Source organism: Elephantulus edwardii, unplaced genomic scaffold (genome assembly GCF_000299155.1).
Source record: "Elephantulus edwardii isolate Elephantulus edwardi_28Jun2011 unplaced genomic scaffold, EleEdw1.0 scaffold00122, whole genome shotgun sequence".
Classification (NCBI taxonomy): domain Eukaryota; kingdom Metazoa; phylum Chordata; class Mammalia; order Macroscelidea; family Macroscelididae; genus Elephantulus; species Elephantulus edwardii.
This window is the reverse complement of record NW_006399872.1, coordinates 2,636,943-2,646,479: the sequence shown is the minus strand read 5'-3', so window position 1 is coordinate 2,646,479 and position 9,537 is coordinate 2,636,943. Positions and strand designations below refer to the sequence as shown.

Here is a 9,537-nt window from a genome sequence, read left to right as displayed (position 1 = left end):
CATCCTTGATTATAGCAACTCGAGGTTTGAATTTGTTCTTCAGTTCAGCTTAAGATATGCTGAGAGAGTTGTAGGCCCTGTAATATTCTGTAAACTATCATAATGAGACCTTTACATGAGATGTCATTGTCAATGTTTTTCCCCAGTCTGTGGGTTTCTTTTTCACCCTACTAGAAACAAGTTTTGATGAATGGAAGGACTTATTTTTATAAAGTCCCATTCCCAATTTTATCCTCTCCTAGTTGTGCTTTTCTGGCTATATTTGCAAGCCTATTTGTGCTGTCCAAAGGTGGGTGATTTTTATCTGCGGCCCTCAGGCCTGGTTTTAATTGGTTTTGGTCAAACATTCTTCTAAGTGGCATAACACTGGTCTGTCCAATTGCGGTACAGAGGTAACTCGTGGTTGCTGTGATGCTAAAACACTGTGACACTAATGTGTCAAATGCGATAATGGTTACCATGATAGACAGTGATGGGTGGAACTCCCTGATTAAAACAAGCTTGGAAGCAGGAGTGGCATCCACTTCCGAAATAGCTTGCCTCTGGAAAACTCTATGAACATGGAGAAACAATGAAAGTTATACAAGTGTTCAGGTCTTTTCATTCATATGGTCACTATGAGTCATCTACAACTAAATGGCACTTAAGAACTGTAGGCTGCAACTTCTAAGTCTGATACCAGACTTACGAACCTTATAGTTTAGGGCTTTATTGAGGGTCCAATCAACTTTTAAATACAAAGTCCTGCCCACCAGGTCCTGATTGACTTAACCAAGAGGCTTCCAGTCCAGAGCTGCTTGTTAGATAAATCCAATCAGTTCACACATGATTGTGAATGAAATTTAAAAAAACACTGAATAGTTTAAACCTGACTTTCAATTAAAACAAGAGAGTCTATCCACCAGAATCCAACTGTTTTACACATGAGCCTCCAAATTAGAGACTTATTCAGGGCTCAACAGACTTTTAAATAATAAGGCCCACACACCAGGCCCTGAATATTTCTTTATATTGTTGTTGCTGTTGTATGACATTGAGTCCTGTGTCATTTACTGCCTCTGAAGAATTTGGAGAATCAGCTATGGGTTAGTTCTGACTAAAGGCAAACAATAAAATTTCTATTCTCATTTCAGAGCAAGTGTTATTGTCAAGGAAAACAAATGTCTGCTCCCTTCTTCTGAAAGCTGGACAATGATAAAAGATGACAGAAGAAAAATCAATGCCTTCGAGTTGTGGTATTGGACAAGAAAACTGAATATCCTATGAAATTCCAAAAGAACAAACAAATAAGTCTTAGAGAAAGTGGAACCAGGCAAAGCATCTTGCATACTTTTAAAATGCTGTTTTGGAGGGGCCAATCTTTGGAAAAGACATCAGGCATGGAAGGGTGGAATGTCAATGAAAGAGAGGAAGACCTTCACAAGATGATTCAACAGAGTGACACAATGGAATTGAGTATATTAGGTACAGTGAAGATGGCACAGGATAGGGCAGGGTTCAGATTCATTGTTCATAGGGTCCCTATGAGTCATAGTCAATTCAACATCACCTAACAACAGCAACCATGATGCTAGGGTCCTACATAACTAATCATATTGGGGAACCAGAGTTGTTGAGTGCAGCTATCAATCTAGACATTTAACAATTGCAAAGTCTTGAATGTTGTTGTTGTTGTTATTTCAACAATTTTGCCATTTTGGAGACCCAGGATCGGTAGGTGCTACTATAGACATCCAGCAACTGTAAACCAGTGAGTAGGGGATATCTTTGCTATTGGTCCCATGTTAGTCTCCATGGCCATTATATTTATAAATCCACTTAGGAAACAACTGAGTAGCTTGCTAAAGAACATCTTCAGGCAGGATGTTCACTAACAATCTCTTCCAATATTAGACCTTTTGGTGAGATTCACATGAAACATAAAACATCTCATGCCCAATGCTCAAATTAAAAGCTTAACGCTTATTCACAAAACTCACCTTTATATTTCCTTATTAATCATCTTAAAAAAATCTTGGTCCTTCAAAATTCTTATCATCCCACCAATGTTGGCACAAACTATTAATTATCAGCTGCTGAAAGGCAGTTGCAGTTCACCCAGAGGCACCTCAGAAGCAAGGTCTGGTGATCTCTGTCTGGAGAAAAAAAAAGTCAGCCACTGAAACCTTAACAATACTGCCATAGAAAAACTTTAGGTGTCAGTTCACTCCTGAGGGTTTTGTTTGAAATGGCTTTCCTAGTCATCAGCTTTGACTTTCACCATATGGCTGGGCAGGAATGTTAAATAAGATGTGTATAAAAGACTCATGATGACACTGGTCAGTTTTTCCATCCCACTAGGTTTAACCCATGCAGCAGAAGATGGAAATCTCACTACCAGCAAGGAAGAAGAAGCAGGAAATGCTGTGTACATCCTTTGGGGCCAGAGATTCTTGTGCCTGTCAGACTGGGACTTATACAAGAGCATCAGTAGCTGCAGCGGAGAACCAGAGGCCTACATGAGACAGAACTGATTTGGCGCTGCTGCTCCACTGAGCTAGAGCCAGGGGTCTTCATTTAACTTCTTGGAGGACTGTGGAGAGATGCTATAAATGGTAGGAATAAAAGAACTTTGTAACATTAACCTAAACCATGAAGCTGAAGATTAAAACGTCTACTGCTTGAGGAGATATTTAAGCTGAGGAACTGTATTCTGCTGCCAATCTGAATTGTAACCTGTTAACTTCACTAATCCATAACTGTGAGTATGGTTCATTGAGTACTTTCTGACCATTGTAATGGATTTTTGGATCCAGTAGAAGAGCAGTACAATTCGTTTCTGAATTAGCAGAAATGGGTACAGGAACGTGGAGATCATGTCTGACCTTATGAAAAACTAGTTTTGTTTTGTGAATGTCCCTGATGGGGACTGTTTCCCTTTATGAAGATAAAAGAGATAAAATCTGTCTGTTCCCACGCCACACCTATCTTTTTTTGTAATGCCTTACATCAAGAATTTGAAACTTCAAGTTTGTCATTCTCTTTCTTTAAACTACTACTTTTAGAATTACCTCCCCACTTTACAGCTTTTGAGTGATTCATGCTTTAATATTTTCTGATATAATTTTGTAATACCCTAATCCATCCAAATGGACCAGTAACATCATGATAAATGGAGAATACATTCCATTTCTCAAGGATTTCTTTACACATGGATCACCATCAACACTCACAGAAGGAGCAGTCAAGAAATCAAATGTTGCAATCCCAAAGGTGCACAGTTCAAATCCACAAGATGCTCTGCTGGAGAAGGAGGGGCAATCTCCTCCTGTGCCAGTCAGATCCAACTGGATGGTACACAACAACAAAAAAACTAGATTCCACTTTAAAAATGTAAATAAAATAAATCAGATTAATATTGTGATGGACAAATCTACTACGAAGGATTCCTTTGAGGTAAAATGATGCCACTTTAAAGACTAAAATACACCTGATTAAAGTCACAGGATTTCCAGGTGCTTTATATACCTGTAAAAATTAGACAATCAATAAGGAAAAGAATTGAAATACAAATTGTGGTGTTGGTGAATAACATTGAAAAGACCATGGACTGCCAAAAGAACCAAACACATTGTAAAAAGAGCAAGGGCTACATGGAAAGCAGTATTTCTGACCTTTATCAGCTTCACAGAGGGAAACTATCTCAGTCATCAGCTTAAATAACACAAAACTAATTCCCATGTGGTCAGACATGTCCCCCACTTTCCCATGCCACTTTCGCTTTTTTTCATTATTAAATTTTATTAGTTTTAATGAACATTTACAGGGATTTGGGGTTTTCATTCCTTCATTGCTGCACCATTCTCTCTACCCTCCTCCCCAGTTTGTTCTTCTTCCCCCGCGATCCGAATGCCTGTTTTAATTGTCCAATTGCCACAGTGCTTGTCAAAGTCAGTTCTGATTAATCTCCTTTGTCAGTGTGTCCTTTGCCATTCCCTATCACTCCTCCCTGAGAGAGACTTCACCCTGATTCATAAGGAAAAGGGGATGGCGTATTCTCTTAGCTACTTCCTGCTGAAAAGGGACGCTGTGGGTTTCAGGGTGAAGATCTTCTCTCACTACTCTAAAGGGCCCCTTTGGCAGTAGGAAACACATAGACTATTATGGAGATTGATTTTGGAGTTTAGATGCACTGTTATTAATTGTGCTTAGCCGTACATGTTCATATCCTTGAAGATGTATCGTGGGGGGGTTACAACCTAGAAGACACAAATTTAACTAACAAGTTATAAGTACAAGAGTCAAAAATTATGGAAAAGTAAGATAAAAGATTCTTTCTTTGTTTTACAAACCCTCCCGCAGGTCCCCTCCACCATGGAGCCATCGCTCTAGACTCCTGTGATGACAGAAATACCTAGTCACATATCTCTTTTAAACAGTTTTCTCCCTCCTCTGTTTCAGTGCAATATACATTATTGAACCCATCTTACTCAGTCTCACCCCAACCCCGAGGTTAGTCCCATTCTACAACAGTGGCATCATGTAATATTTGTCCTTTTGTGACTGGGATATTTCACTCAGCATAATGTTCTCTCCAGAGTCAACCATTTTGAATAATATTGGGTGAGTTCCTTGTTTTTCAATGCAGCATAGTATTCCATTGTGCGAATATACCACAGCTTCTCTAGCCATTTGTTTATTGATGGGCACTTAGGTTGTTTCCAAATACAGAGTCATTGGACCAAAAGGAATTGGTGGACACAGAATAATTTCATGAAACAACGTATGAGCAAGAGCCTGTGATAATGAAAGAAGTTCAAGCTGCTCTGAAAGAACTGGCAAAAAACAAGGCCCCGGGAATTGATGCCTACTTATTGCCATATTTCAATAAACAGATGCTGCCCTGGATGTGCTCACCACGTTGTGCCAAGAAATCTAGAGGATAACCACCTGGCCAACTGACTGGAAGAGATCTATGTTCATTCCCATTCCAAAGAAAGATGATCCGACAGAATGTGAAAATTATCAAACAGCATCGTTGATATCACATGCATGCAAGATACTGCTGAAGATTATCCCAAAACTACTAAAACAGCACATTAACAGAGAACTGTCTGAAGTGCAGGCTGGATTTAGAAGAGGCATGGCACTAGGGATATTATAGCTAATGTCAGATGGGTCTTGACTGAATGGAAAGAGTACCAGAAGAATGTCTATCTGTGTTTCATTGACTATGCAAAGGCATTTGTGAAGAATGGGAATCCCAGAACAGTTGATTGTGCTTATGCGAAACCTATACTTGGACCAGAAGACAGTCATCAGAATAGAGCAAGGAAACACTGCATGGTTCAAAATTGGGAAGGGTGTGCTGTGTGTTAAGGATGTGTCACATCTCCACATCTTTTCAATTTATATGCAGAACAGATTATCCAGGAGGCTGGGCTCAGTGAGGAGAAGTGTGGCATCAGGATTGGTGGAAGATTCATCAACAATCTGTGTTATGCCAATGGCACAACCCTGCTTGCTGAAACTGAGAAGGACCTGAAGTGCTTGCTGCAGAAGGTCAAGGACTGCAGCCTTCAATATGGATTGAAGCTCAACATCAAGAAAACAAAGATTCTCACCACTGGGCTGACTGGCAGCAACATGATAGATGGTGAGGGATTGAGACTGTTAACAGCTTCAGTTTGCTTGGGTCTATAATCAACACTCTCGGTACCAGCGGCCAGGAAATTAAAAGACGAACTGCATTGGGAAAGTCTGCTGTCAGAGATCTCTCCAAAGTACTGAAGAGCAATGATGTCAGTCTGGAGACTGAGGTGCACCTGATATAGGCCATGGTCATTGCAATTACTTGTTATGCATCAGAGAGCTGGACAATGACTAGGAATAAAGGAGAGCTGATGCCTTTGAGCTGTGATCTGGAGAAGAGTACTGAATACACCATGGACTGCTAGGAGAACAAACAAGTTCATCCTGGAGAGGGTGAAGCCAGGATGCTCCTTGGATGCAAGGATTCTGAAGCTTCGTCTGACATACTTCGGACATGTTGCAAGGAAGGATCAGTCCCTGGAGAGGGATGTCATGCTTGGGAGGGTGATGGGACAGTGCAGGAGATGAAGACCTTTGATAAGATGGATTGAGTCAGTCACTGGGGTAATGAGGATAGGCGTGTCAGAGACAGTAAGATTGGCAAAGGATAGAGCAGGGTTTAGGGCTGTTGTACATAGGGTCATTATGAGTTGCAGGTGACTCGACAACACACAGCAATAACAACAACAACAAGTATTTTGGGCACCTGGACTCAGACCAATCCTTGGAGAAGGCCATCATGCTTGGAACAGTGGAAGGACAGCACAGAAGAGGAAGACCCTGGATTAGACTCATACAGTGACTGGGGCAATAGGAGTTGGTGTGTTGGAATTAGTGAGACTGACTTGGAACAGGGCAGGGTTCAGAGGTGCTGTACATAGGGTGGCTATAGGTCGCAGGCAACTCGATGGCACGTAACCAAAACAACATCAGAAAGGGCCAGTCCTTGAAGAGGGACATCGTGTTTATAAAAGCAAAGAGAGAAACAGAAAGATTATCAACAAAAGAGGATTGATACAATAATTCCAACGATGAGATTAAATACAGAGGAGATTGTGAGGATGGTGCAGGATCCAGCAAAGTTTCGTTCTATTGTACATGAGGTCGCTATGAGTCAGAGACATACTAACAACAACATTCTAACTGGAGAGAATCTGAAAATCCTTTTTTGCACAAGTGTAGTTTAAAAGTCCTGGTATGAATAGGATTACTAGAGAGTGTGGGGTAAACTTAGAGATCTCCTGCAGTTATATAATGTGTAAAGGAGGCACACAAAAGACTTCAAAGCAAATGTGACTTATCTCCTGGCGCTACTTTAGTAAAATTCAGCATCTACCACCACCAAGCAGCAAATCCATCCTCCTTCTCTCGAAACTCTGACCACTCTCAATACACGTATGTCTGTTTTTGCAGACTTTCGCTCCAGCCTACAGTTTGCAAGTTCTCTCTCACGTGCTGTCACTTGCCAAAATTTTATGCAACCTTTATAAACTGCTGGAATGAGAAAGTGGTAAACCTCCTTAAAGTGTTTGCTTCCTTTGTGCGTTATTATTCTCTCACTTCTCTTTTTAAGGAAACGCTGAGAAAAAAAAATCACTTAAGGGGGGCTGTATTTTTGTCATCCTGAGTGCCTCTGGACATGGTGCGCAAAAAAGTGTATGGCAAGGAAGGAAGGAAACCAAACCTCCTACTTCTTAATTGCGTCCTGTGAGATTTCCATTTCTTCACTTTCCATATCCCTTTCTTGCACGCCTTATTTACCCTCCCTGGACCAAAACTATATGAAGGCACTCAGAAAGATGTTTGTCTGTCAAGTTAACTGATTAAAGCAGACACGGAACACTGCAGGAGCAGCCACCTAAACACTTCCTAGGGGCAGGCCATCCAATCCACACTCGAGGAGCTGCCCTAATGGCCTGAAACTTGGCATATTTTGCCCCTCTCCAGTTTAAAAGCCAAAAGAGCCCCACCCACTCACCCTGACCTCAACGCCTAAAGAAGGAGGGATCACAACAAGCGATCTATACCCGCCTCTCTGCGCCAGGTGGTGGAAAACCCACATTGTGCGCCAAACCCAGGCAAGACTGATGCCCGGTACCGAAGCTGGAGAAACCGCGCAAGGCACAAGTTTAAACGACGCCCCGCCTCCTGCGCAAGGTGGAGAAGAAGCCTGGCTGTGCGCATGCCCCACCCACGCCACGCCCCCTGCGTCAAGTGGAGGAGGAGCCGCGCTGCGCGCATGCCCTAACGACGCCCCGCCCCTTCTGCTGAGTGGAGGAGTGGTGTTGGACGCACTCCTCACCCTCCACCCACCCTCCCCGCCCATGCCCCGCCCCCTTGCGGCCCACCTAGAGCGCCTGCAGCACGCTGACCTATTCTCTGACCTGAGCTGGTGGACATGGCGAACCAGGTACTTCGTGCTTGGGTAGAACTGGGCCACTGGCCTTGAGGATCGCGGTAGGCCAGTCTCTGAAATGGGCTTTGATTTTTGGAGCAAACGGGCTTTGATTTCTGGAGCTGTAAGGAGGCCTCAGGCAAGAGGTTGAAGAGAAAAGAAAACCTTGTTTTGTTCTGCGCTTGCAAGGGTTTTGCCGTTTCTGGAGCTGCCTGAGAGAGTGGGGCTGGGGAGAAACAGAGCTCTTTTCGGGGAAGGGAAGGAGTCCTCTCCTGCCGTGGCTTACGGCTCTTGATTGAACACTACACTTTTTTCTTTATGCAAGTCTAGCGTGCTTGCTATTATTCACAGTAGCCAAAAGGTGGAAGCAACCTGCATGCCCATAAGCAGAGGACCAGATTAGCACAATGCCCCACATACACATTACAGTGACACAGGATTTAGTCAGTGCAAGAAATAAGTCTTGATACGTGATATGGATAAAACTTGAAGACATTTTGCTGAGTGGAATAAGCCGCTCACAAAAGGGAAAAATACTGTATGACCACATTTTTCTTTTAAAAAGACAAAAGGAGGCCGAGGGTTATTACTGCTTGGGGGAGAGAAGTTAACAGTGATGGAAAAATCACCTTGATTAAGGGTAATGTTGCACAACCGGGTATTGTGATTGCCGCCAGGAAGTACCTGTAAAAAGTTGAATTAGTGAGCAGTGAAATTCGTGCGAGGAAGAGAGCTGGATGTGTGTGGATGGACTCCAGTGCAGGGCTGAGGTGTCCAGAGGGGGGTGAAGGAAGAGGCGGGAGGAGTCGGAGGTGGGGAGAGCGTCGCCCCTGCACCCACTGAGCCTCCTCCTGCTCCTCGCGGGCAAGGCCTCTGTCCTCTCCCTCCTGCCCCAGTCACGGGGGCACTTGGGCTAGCAGCACTGCTGGCTCGCCTCACTGCCCTTCATCCCGGCTCTCTGAGAATCCACGCCTCCCCTGCAGGCCTCACCAGAGTGCCATCTCAAAAGGGAGCATGCCCTGGAAACTATGTTTACGTTTCACAGAGCTGCAGGAGATAAACGCTACCCAACAAAGGAAAAGGAGGACCTGAGAGTGTTCGTGGAAAAGGAGTTCCCTGGATTTTTGGAAAACCAAAAATACCCTCTGGTTTTGGACAAAATAATGGAGGATTTAGCAGAGGCTGCAAGTGGGCTTCCAGAGCTTCATTTCGCTGGTTGCTGAGCTCACCATGGCATGCAGCAGCTATTGTGTAGTACACGTGAAGCAGAAGGGACGGAAGTAGGAGGCCACATTAAGGAAATACTCCCACCCTGTCCAGAGCTTTCGAAAAGATGTTTGAGACTGCCCCACAGCTTCCCCTGTTCAAGGATTTAAACTCTAACCTCCATTTGAAAGTTGTTGTTGTATACCACAGAGTCAGAACTGACCCATAGCGGACCCTCCCGCTGATTTTCAGAGTCATTTAATCAGGAAAGGAAATTGACCATCCTACTCCTGCGGGGCAGCTGGTGGCCTAGAACCGCATGCCTTTGGGAGTGCAGCGCAGTTCTTACCACAAGTAGAGAAGGA

General features: G+C 43.5%; 2 pseudogenes; one reads left to right on the top strand and one right to left on the bottom strand.

Moving 5' to 3' along the window:
* LOC102850339 overlaps nt 1-7,897 on the bottom strand; it is a 16,774-nt pseudogene extending 8,877 nt beyond the window's left edge.
* A 72-nt stretch (nt 7,898-7,969) lies between these two features.
* On the top strand, nt 7,970-9,250 carry LOC102849922 (annotated as a pseudogene).
* Nucleotides 9,251-9,537: the final 287 nt, after the last annotated feature.